General features: G+C 42.9%; 1 long non-coding RNA gene across 1 annotated transcript in view; it reads right to left on the reverse strand.

Moving 5' to 3' along the window:
- The window catches only part of LOC308417334, a 178,276-nt gene extending 171,735 nt beyond the window's left edge, over positions 1-6,541 (reverse strand). The window contains exon 1 of the long non-coding RNA XR_013974942.1: positions 5,818-6,541. This is a non-coding gene — a long non-coding RNA (uncharacterized lncRNA). The remainder of the gene's footprint in view (positions 1-5,817) is intronic.
- Between the last annotated feature and the right edge of the window lie 4,471 nt (positions 6,542-11,012).

Below are 11,012 nucleotides of genomic sequence, written 5' to 3' on the forward strand. Positions count from 1 at the left end.
ATGTATCCGTAAGGGTGAGGAGTTGAGCTCTCAGGTGTGGCTCTCTCTTCACATCTTTCCTCAGTTGTGTCTCTCAGTGCGGTTGGTGCATAGTGTAGGAGAGATAATAAGGATTGATATCATTCCTAACTTCAAATTTTCATCCTAATTTAGAATTGAGCTTATGCAGTTACTGTCCGCAGTAGCTCCTCCCCAGAGCACAGTGTAAATAATTTAGGCTTTTTTATATATATATATATACAGCTTGTTTTCTCATTTAAGATATGGTAAGAACACTATAGTTGTCTTTAAAACTTTAAAAGTCAAGCATCTTTGTTTGTAGCTTTTGAAGAGAGAGAAAGAGAGAGAGAGAGAGAGAGAGAGAGAGAGAGAGAGAGAGAGAAAGAGAGAGAGAAAGAGAGAGAGAGAGAGAGAGAGAGAGAGAGAGAGAGAGAGAGAGGAGGGAGGGAGGGAGGGAGGGAGGGAGAGAGAGAACAATTAGCTGAAGTTAGTCTTCAATTCCCAATTTATTATCAGGCCTCCAGCTATACCTCAGGTTTCCAGTAAACCTGGTCCCTCTCTCAGGTGAGCCTCCACATGGTTGTTTTTTACTCTGTGTGGCTGCCACATGATGGTAAGAGCCTCTGGCAAGAAGCTATATCAGAAAGGAAGAAAGGGGGGAGGGATTTTAGAACCTTTTGTTTAAAAATAATTTCAACTTCCAGATAAGTTTCAAAACCAAAATCAATCACAGACGACTCCAACTTCTTTTGTTGTTTTGCCTCATCTTTACCCATTGTCTCCTTTTGCCCATTCTTACCATAACTGCACAGACATGAAGATTTGTATATATAAGCATGAATATATTCATACAAAACATATAATGCACATATATGTTTATAAACACAGAAAGACACACTTACACACTGTAGCCTTTGTCTAAAATAGTTGTGTGTGTGTGTGTGTGTGTGTGTGTGTGTGTGTGTGTGTGTGTGTGTGCTTTTCCTACGAGCAAGGCTTTTCTTTTGTATAAACTAAAAAAAAGAATTAAATTTATAAGCAAAGAAGAAGATGTCCAGTTATGTATGGACTGAGCCGTTCAGTGCTGGTAGAGGCCCAGTGTAAATGGGGAGGCTGTTGCCCCGAGTATTGAGATGAGAAGGAACTATGCCTCATTGCCACCCTTGTATAATATTTCCAGGGAGACTTGATTTTTATAGTACTGAAACTAATATTCAGGGGAAGGGAGTGGGAGTGGTCAGGATGCACAGCCAGAGAGAGAGGGGGGGGGAGGGAGGGAGGGAGGGAGGGAGGGAGAGGGAGAGGGAGACTGAGAGGGAGAGGGAGAGGGAGAGGGAGAGAGGGAGAGAGAGAGAGAGAGAGAGAGAGAGAGAGAGAGAGAGAGAGAGAGAGAGAGAGAGAGAGAGAGAGAGGGAGGGAGGGAGGAAGCGGTGTTTGTTCTATAGCACATCCGGGTAGCTAGGGTTGATAAAAATTCACTGCATATGTCAAAATAGGTAGTAGAAAAGATGTTGAGTGTTTCTGACATACAGAAATGACACATTTGACATGATGGGTGAACCAGTTACTCGGATATAATCACTGTAAAGTTCCCACATGCATTGAAGTAGCCCACTACCCTCCATGCATGCACATGCTTCTGTGTCAACTTGGAAATGCAGTTAAAATTTAGCACACTTATCAAAGAAAAATTTTTTAAAAACCCAGGTCATATTCTATTAAACCCCAAAGCAACATGGCTTGCAGATGATCCTAGTGTTGTGAAATGTTTTTCCCCTGTACAGTTTGGGTGAGCTAGAGACAAGGACAGCTTTCACGATGCTGTCAAGACTGTAGGGAGTTCATGAAACCCTTGAAAGTCAGTCTGTTCTCTCCCCCGGGCTTTCCCTGCATGTGGTCTAAACACAGGCTGGTTGAAAATGTATTCTGGGCTAAGAATGCTTAGAATCTTCTCAAAGCATGCGATTTAAAGAGGCTGGGGCTTCCTGCTGTGTGGGTCAGAGCTGTTCCCTGAGGGCTGGGTCCCTTTGCCTTGTGAGGGTGAACAGTACCAGTTCGTGGTTTCTACTGCTTCTCCCAACTCTTGACTGCATGGTTTGTGGGTGGCAAAATGTGATTGTGAACAGCACAAAAATGATTTTGCCTCTAAGAATAGGCTGATGCAGGAGCCCAGCATACAGCGCGTGGCGCTCCCTTCGACCTTTTCATTATTTGGTAATTGAACCAGCAGACATTTAATTCTTTCCTCTGGAGTCTTCATTAAAGTGCTCAGAAAAGATAAAATTGCAACAAGAAAGAAAAATGTACAAATTTAACTACCATTGCTCATGCCTGGATTCTCCCCCACATACCAGGCTTCTGGGCCTTAAGTAAACAGAATATTTTCAAATTGCAGGGAATTCAATATCGGCTGCAATTACTGGCTCGGCCTGATTCTGTAAGGCTTGATATTGAGTAGGCAGTGATGTGAATGGCTGCTGGTGAGGACCTGTGTTGAATTGAGCCCATTTTGGGGCAGGTATGAACTGAGGTGCACCAACCTGTTCTCCCTCTGGTTCCCATGTGACATTTCTGGGTGAGAGAAAGAGACTCTCCTAATCAAGGGACTAAAGGCTTCTACAAGTTTGAAAACCTTGAACCTGTCAACATCATGGAACAAATATTTCTTGGATTTTGTTATTTTGTTCTGTTTTGTTCTAGATCTTCCCCCATCTTCCTCCTCCTCCTCCCTCTTTTTCTACAGTGTAAAACATGAAACCAAACTTTCCAGAGATTATGGGCCAAATGCAAAAGAAAAGGTATAAATCAAATTTATGTACCTATGTAGTCAATGAAGAGGCTATAGTTTTATTCCAAGCTGGACTCAGTTATGTGTCGCGCCTCTGTCTGGGGAGCAACACTGTGAAGATGTAACAAGATGATGGCAGTGACAACCCGTCAGGATGACACACACCCTTGACAATACTACACACTGATATCAACATGTAGCAAAGTTCTTAGTCATTTAGACAATATTAATGATCGTATTGATTCCCCTTAATAGCTAGACTATAAGTGCACAGTTCCTATGTTTACCTCATTTGGATGATTGTATAGAAACCAAGATTCCTGGAAGGGTGGAGTGGTGGAGGTAGGTGCAGGCAGAACTAGACGAATTGTGGCATTCTGCCTCTATAGACCTGCCTTATTCATCCTCTTGGGAAGGTTTTTGTGCAGTATGGTAGCCACTGGATGAATGTGACTGAGCTTAAATACAAGTAGTGAACAATGAACATTCAGTTTCCTAGTCACTTAAGAATATCTACCATTTAGTAACCACAAGTAGCTAATTGATGTCATATTGTACAGCACATGTATGGGAGACATCTTTCTAATCTTTGCAAAAGTTCTGTTGGGCTGCACTAATAGGGAGGTTAATATGGCCCAAACGCACCTATCTGACATATAATGACCAAGGGCAGTGGCTGCACTCACTTGCCAGTCATGGGAACACTGCACATGGCTTGGTTTTAGTGAGGCAACAGTTTCTTGCTGTGCATATTGTTTAGTCTTCCTTTATTTGTGTTTATTTGTGTCATAGTTACTTTTCTATTGCTGTGATAAGACAACATGATTAAGGCAACCTATAAAAGAAATTGTTTAGTTAGGGCTCATGGTTTCCTAGGGTTAGAGTCTAGGATGGTGGAGCAAAGGCATAGTGGCAGAAATAGCTGAGAATTGACCTCTTAATTTGCAAATTTTTGGAGGGGGGAGAGAAAGAGAGAGAGAGAGAGAGAGAGAGAGAGAGAGAGAGAGAGAGAGAGAGAGAGAGAAGAAGAAGAAGAAGAAGAAGAAGAGGAAGAAGAAGAAGAAGAAGAAGAAGAAGAAGAAGAAGAAGAAGAAGAAGAAGAAGAAGAAGAAGAAGAAGAAGAAGAAGAAGAAGAAGAAGAAGAAGAAGAGAGACTAGGAATGGCATGAATCTCTGGAAATCTAAAGCCTTCCCCCAATGACATGCCTTCTCCAACAAGGCCACACCTCCTAATCCTTCTCTAATAGCTCTACCAACTGGGATCCAAGTATTCAATCATATGAGCCTATGTGGGTCATTCTCATTCTAATCAGTTTGTATGTGGGATCTGTAATTGAGTGAGTTTCCTAAGAAACAGATCATAGGGCAGATTTATTTTCAGGGAGTTTAGTAGGTAAAGTTTTCTATTTTCTCCTTCAGATATGAAGTCACATTCAAGTGGGCTTGGGAAGAGGAAAGAGTTAAACTCCTAGAGAGTTGTACTAAAGGTCTCAGCTAGTGCAACAGGGAGTGTTTAAGATGGACTAGCCATGGTTTAAGGGTTGACCTATCTAGAGGTAGGTGGCCTTTTATTATACACCTATGATTGCATCATCAGAAGTGGTATGAATGAGTAAGGTGGTCCTCTCCGTATGAAGACAATATCTACCTAGAGAACAACTCAGCTGTGGACCATCACCTTTCTTTATCCTTAGCTACTGGACAACAATTGCCTTCATCCTGACAGAAAGACCTGTGGGGTCCACCACAGTATATGCTGTAAGACCAAGATCCAGGGTTCCAGTTTGAAGCTACAAAAAGGAAGGTGATGGTAGATAGATGGGATATCCCATCAAAAATGGGAGTCCACATGATGGTCATATGAATGATGCTAAAACCTTAACAGATGTTACAGGATAATTCAGATAATTTTTTCATGAGCCAAAGCCTTTATAAACTGGGTATATTCCCTGGCTGGGTGTTTTCTGTATGTTCTGCATCTCATGAAAACATACCGCACATAAAAGATGCATTCCTTCTTTCTCCCAGCATGTAATACAGTTGGTTGACAAAGAAGTGAAGTTTTCAATATAAGACAGTGAGTGGCAAATGCACATGTATGTGCAATTGCATAGTCAAGCTGGGATTTCTGTGCCAGTGGAGAGGAATTCTTTTGGGCTGGACTGGTTAAGGGAAAACTTAGAGAAGAAATGTGACAGGACTTAGTTGCTGAAGGATCAGAATTAGTAGGCTTTTACTTTCTATCTTCTCACATCCTACCCTCACCAAAAAAGATTTTAAAATTCTCTTAGGTTCCCTTAGGATTCCTCATCCTAAATATGTTGATCATCTTTTCATATATGCTTTAAAAGCCAATTATTGGAAAGTCACTTCTAATTTTTAATCCTGAATACTAAAAATGCACACCCCCTGAGAGTTCCCTACATGAATTTATCCTGACTTCACCTCTTTGGTTTCAGGTTTTTCTTCAGTAACTTCAGTGTCTCCAGTTGCTAGCTTCTATTTCTTCCTCACTCTCCCACAGACTCCAAAAGCATGAGTCACAGAATTCTGTCCAGCCTGTCAACACTTCTCATCTTTGCACTAACAACAGAGTTAAAGGGTGGCAATAAGGAACCTGTTAAGGAAACACTACTAAGCATTTGCATAGCTGAAGTTTCAGACATTAGAAAACTAGATTTTGGACAGTCCTGGAGCGGGTAACACCATAACCACATTACAGAACCTCAGAGTTAGATCAGGAAGTTAGAATATCACCTGAGAGTGACACTACATGAGGGTTATAGGTATGAATCTATATTCCCATGACCATACAATGTGGAAGGGTATTGACTTCTTGCTGCTGCTATTTTTAAAAACCATAGAAAATATTAGAAGTTTAGAACAATGCATATATATTACTTTATAAGCTAGGGGTCACAAATTTAAAGCAGGTCTTGCAAAGTGTCTTAGTTAGGGTTTTACTGCTGTGAACAGACACCATGACCATGGCAAGTCTTATAAAAAACATTTAATTGGGGCTGACTTACAGGTTCAGAGGTTTAGTCCATTTTCATTAAGTCAGGAACAATGGCAGCATCTAGGCAGGCATGGCACAGGAGGAGCTGAGAGTTCTATATCTGAAGGCTGCTAGCAATATTGACTTCCAGAGCACTAAGATGAGGGTGTTAAAGCCCACACCCACAGTGACACACCTACTCCAACAAGGCTATACCTACTTCAATAGGGCTACACCTTCTAATAGTGCCACTCCCTGGGCAGAGCATGTACAAATCATCACAGAAAGCTAAAGCAAAGTGCCGTGTTATTCCTCAGGCTTTAGGGGAGAATCCATCTCTTGTCTTTAGAGGCTTAGAGATACATTTCCATGGCTTCTGCTTTAATTATTACATCTTCTTCCTTGTCTCAGACTCTCCACCCTTCTCTTAGGAGGACTCTTGTGGTCACAATGACTTGCACTGTGATTATGAACCCATGGGGATTGCATAATCCGGCATATTTTCCACCTTTCAAGACCCATAGCATATTACATCTGAAAGCCTCCTCATTTTATAATCCACCATGTAGAAGCGTTCCGTGGTTAGATTGAGGACACTTTCAAAGCCATTACTCTGCCTTCCACACAAGGTACCTTTGTCTTCATTGTTGTCTTGGTGAGAAAATGCCACATAAGCAGCATCACAATGCCTGGTATCTCCCAGATAGTGTCATTGCCATGAGGGCCATCATCAGTGGATCAGCAACGTTGAGCAGAGCTTTACCAAAATGACTATTTAAAGAAGAAGAGAAGAAAGAAGAGAGCTGTAGCAGCAGCAAGCCTGTCTACCTGATCCCCTACGTTGGAGCCTTTGACCTATGTGAGGGTTTCTAAATTAGCTCACAGGGCTTCTGTATCAACATGTGTTTGCTTTAAAATAGCCAAGAGTCTGGAGACCAAGATCCTCTTTTGAACTGAGATCTGGTTTCCCTAATTGAAGGTAAGCCTTAGAGATGTTAAGGACTGTGTGTTGATCTACGATGGTCTTCCCTCTTCTTAGGGTCTCAGGGATTTCCAGGTTCATGTGTTGAGACTGAACCACCACTGTGGTGCTATGAGAAGCTCAGAGGGCTGAAGGCATGAACTCCAAACTAGAGTCAGGGCTGAAAGACACTAGCTTAAGCCCGTTCAACATGCTCTTTTACTCCTCTGAGAAAGGAGGACAATGGCTGTCCCTCCTATACTTTCTATGCCTCATATGAAGTAAGGGTACCAGCATGATACCATCCCTGAGCAGTTGGCTCATCCCAGAAACTTAGTGAAGGGCTTCTGTATCTGAAACTTCTCAGCCTCCATGACTGTAGGAGGAACATTTTTGTGTCTATAAATGTCCCAGACTCAGGCAATATGTTTTAGCAGCACAGACTAAGATAACGCTCTTGCAGTGTGTGTCATCTTAGTAGTAAAATCTTATTTCTTGGGACTATGCTGTCAGGTTACTTTGCAGCTTCTGAAATCTACTTACATCAGCTTCAGCCCCCTCTCTCAGCCTCTGTCTTTCACCATCCTCTTGGAGATTTCCCTCCATGAGCCACTTTGCTGATCAAGGGCCCTATTTAAGGGGCAGTTTGGTTCTGAGCATTTGAGGAAGAGAAGCAACCTGCTGGGGAAAAGGTTTGGTTAGTTTGAAGCACATTTTAGAGCAGTTGTGATTAGATCCCACGTGTTCTTGGCAAGAGCCAGAGACAGTAGGACTCTCTCTTTTCAGTTCACCAGATGAAGACCGGGCCACAGAGTTCTTGCCAAGCCTGAATCCACAATGTGTGGGGGTAGCTGACTGCTCGCTGCTCATAGCTCTTTCGAACCCCTTTGTCCTAGCACCAAATGTGTGACTCCCAGATTTACCTCCCTAAGAGAGAGAACTGGGCCAGGGAGCAGGCATTCTGGGGTCTCACTGGTTGAGAAAAACAAGATCTGTGAGTTTAGCGAGCAGTACAAGACTTCTCAAGTGCAAACATGGTTGGAAGAGCAAAATCAACTTAGTCAACAGGTTACTTCTCTACACAAAGAGAAGCAATCGCTCTGAACCCGACTTTCCCTAGAACTGATGACCCCCGCCTTTGCCCTGGGCTAATGGCTTGGCCCTCGTGAAGCCTCCGATTGGCGGTCAATCTTTCTCTTTCATCTCCTGGAGCCCAGGAAATGATCAGTGCTCTTGCACCTGGGTTACTTTTTAATGATCCGAAAGACCACAAGGAGCCGTCATTTCTTTTGTGCCTTTTTTCATTCAGCAACCTAAAAGCTACCCGAAGAGAGATTTTCTTGAAAAGAAAAACCGCCTGCTCCTCCTGGGCGCCTCTGATTAAACTCTCACACTGCACATATTACGGAGCATCGGACCCTGCGTGAGGCTGGCTGACTGGGGAAGAGTCCTGGTATCCGCACTCTGGCTTTTCTGCCAACAAGCGGTGAGTGTACTTCACTGTGAGTAGCTAGGAGAGTAACCAAGAAGTTGCTGGGGCCCAGGGTTTCCTGTGGCAGTCCTAGAGGGGAAACCAAGTTTTTCTATAAGTTCCCTTGCAACATCAATCGCGGTAAAACCAACATCATTCTCTGTACCACAATAGAATGGAGACCTATTGCCCGTCTCCCCTGGCAGGCACGGAAATCGCTACTTATAGCAACCAAAGACAGAAGGAAGCAGAATAATTTTCTTCCATTTCCATAATGCTTAAAAGAAATAAAGCGTTAAAATGTCTGTAACGCAGAGTATTAAAAACGGCAACTTTGAACGTGGCTACGGCACAGGCGGGTGTCCATGACGTGACCGTAGTCAGCCCTGTGTAAGTACACAGTCAAGTCTGGGCTGAACAGCACAAGCGGCGATTTAGGGCTATTTGTTAGGTGTATAACTGTGTTCACACTCTGTGTTTGTTAGAAACAGGCCACAGTTAAATATGAGGTGCTATCACATGCCCACAGATAGCTAACATGTTTGAGACTGACAGCCAGAGAGTAGGCAGGCGCGGAGCCAGTGCCCTCCCACTGCTGGTAGAAATGGAAAATGAGAAGATAGAACTCTCCGAAACTCCTGACAGCTTCTTAAAGTTCAGCGTGAGCTTTCCCCCAAGACCCACCAACTCCACGGCATTCTGGACGAGAACAGGAAATATATACCCAGACAAGGATTTGTACCTGAGATCTGGGAAACAATCCAGATAACCCTCAGCAAATGAAATGATAAGCCAGTTATAGGGTATCTAGACACCAGCATGTTGGTAAGCCACAAGAGTAAATAAACTACTCACACACACAACAGAACCAAGAAGTCTTAGACCCACTGTGCTGACAGCCCAGGCCCTATGCACGCGCTTTAGTCACCTTTCCATTGCTGTAACAGAACACCATGACCAAGGCGACTTACAATAGGAAGAGTTTATTTGGCCTTGAGTTTCCCGAGGCTCAGAGTCCACAATGGTGGATTGGAGGCACAGCAACAAGTAAGATGTGAGAGCTCACACGTTGCACTACAAGCACACAGCAGAGAGAATAAACTGAAAGTGGGAAAGGCTAGAAGCTCCTCAGTGACATAATCCCTTCAGCAAGGTTGCCCCACCTAAACTTCCCCAAAGAGTGGAACCAAGTGTTCAAATGTCAGACACTATGGGGGACATTTCTCATTTAAACCACCATAATATGCTTTCATGTACCAGGCAGAGCTACTGTAGTATGGATAAAAGGGCAGTGGTTTCTTGATGCTGGGAGGGGGCTGGTGGGGACAAATGGAGACAACTGCAAACAAAATTATGAAGGGAAGTTAAGGGCAACAGCTAGTTTCTCTATCTTGGCTGTGTTAGCAACACAGATACATGTATTGATTAAGACACATCATATTTCTTCCATGTATGCATAGCATGTCTTGATAATGTGACTTAAAAACAAGAGTAAACTTTTAGTCAGAAGTGTCTGAAAGTACTTGTGAAACAATATTAAGGAAAGAAGAGAGAGAGAAAGGAAGGAAGGAGAAAGGGAAGGGAAGAAGGAAGAAGGGAAGGGAGGAAGGAAGGAAGGAAGAAAGGAAGGAAGGAAGGAAAGAAGGAAGGAAGGAAGGAAGGAAAAAGGAAGGAAGGAAGGAAGGGAGGGAGGAAGGCTGGGTGGTGGTGGTGTACGCTTTTAATCCCAGCATTTGGAAGGCAGACATGGGTGGATCTCTGTGAGTTCAAAGCATGCCTAGTCTAAAAAGCAAGTTCCAGAACAGCCAAGGCTACACAATAAAATCCTGGCTCAGAAGAAAGAAAGAGAGAGAGAGAGAGAGAGAGAGAGAGAGAGAGAGAGAGAGAGAGAGAGAGAGAGAGAGAGAGAAAAGAAGAAGAAGAAGAAGAAAGAAGAAGAAGAAGAAGAAGAAGAAATAAAAGAATAAAAAGATAAAGATGAAAGAAGTTTTAAACTAGTGACACACTGATTTGCTGTTTGCCGATGACCTGCTTTAAAGATCTAGTGAGACAAGCTTCTCTTGACACTTGGCACTGACAGCTGCAGCAGCGAGAAGCAAACCTTACGATGTGTACATTCAAATGGAAGAAACCCAAAATGTGTCGAGCCAAACAAATCATGATACTCAGTCTGAAATCCAGCCATCGTCACGTAACGTCCTTGAGATGCAGCTGATGTGTTGCATCCCCTGAGACCAGTCAGCAGATCTTACAAACTAATCCCAAATCCTTGCATTCTTTGCTTCCCCCCCCCCCCCGCTCCCAGAAGCAGGCTTAAATTTTTTAAAATTCTTCTTTTGGAAGACTTTGGAACAAGCTAAAAAAATTATGTTACCAAGTTTAAAAATTCTTGCAGATATGAGATTTTTTTAATATCATCTTCAGTAACAAAAATCACATAATGAAATACCGCAAAGAACCACTTTGAAAATGTTCTTTCTACGGCAAGACTCCCTGTTGAAAGATAGCTCTTCTCCTGTTCATTACTAAAAGTCATCATTATCTTAGAAGAGAAAAATTAAGTTTATTCTTTCTAAAATACCTCCTGAGTAGAACAGCTCTGACAGCTACTTGTCATCACAGGAAATTTTAGCGAAATGTGGCTCTGCCTTGAAGGAGAAAGTCCCAGGATTGATGTGTAAGTGATGAAGCCCTTGTGAGCCCTCCATGATGAAGAAACCCAGAAAGGCAGTTGAACGGACTCTAAAGGACAAATTAGTGCTACTATCAGGTAACCATAAATGGTGTGCTACCA

This window comes from Micromys minutus, assembly GCF_963924665.1.
Source record: "Micromys minutus genome assembly, chromosome: 2".
In the NCBI taxonomy this organism is placed as follows: domain Eukaryota; kingdom Metazoa; phylum Chordata; class Mammalia; order Rodentia; family Muridae; genus Micromys; species Micromys minutus.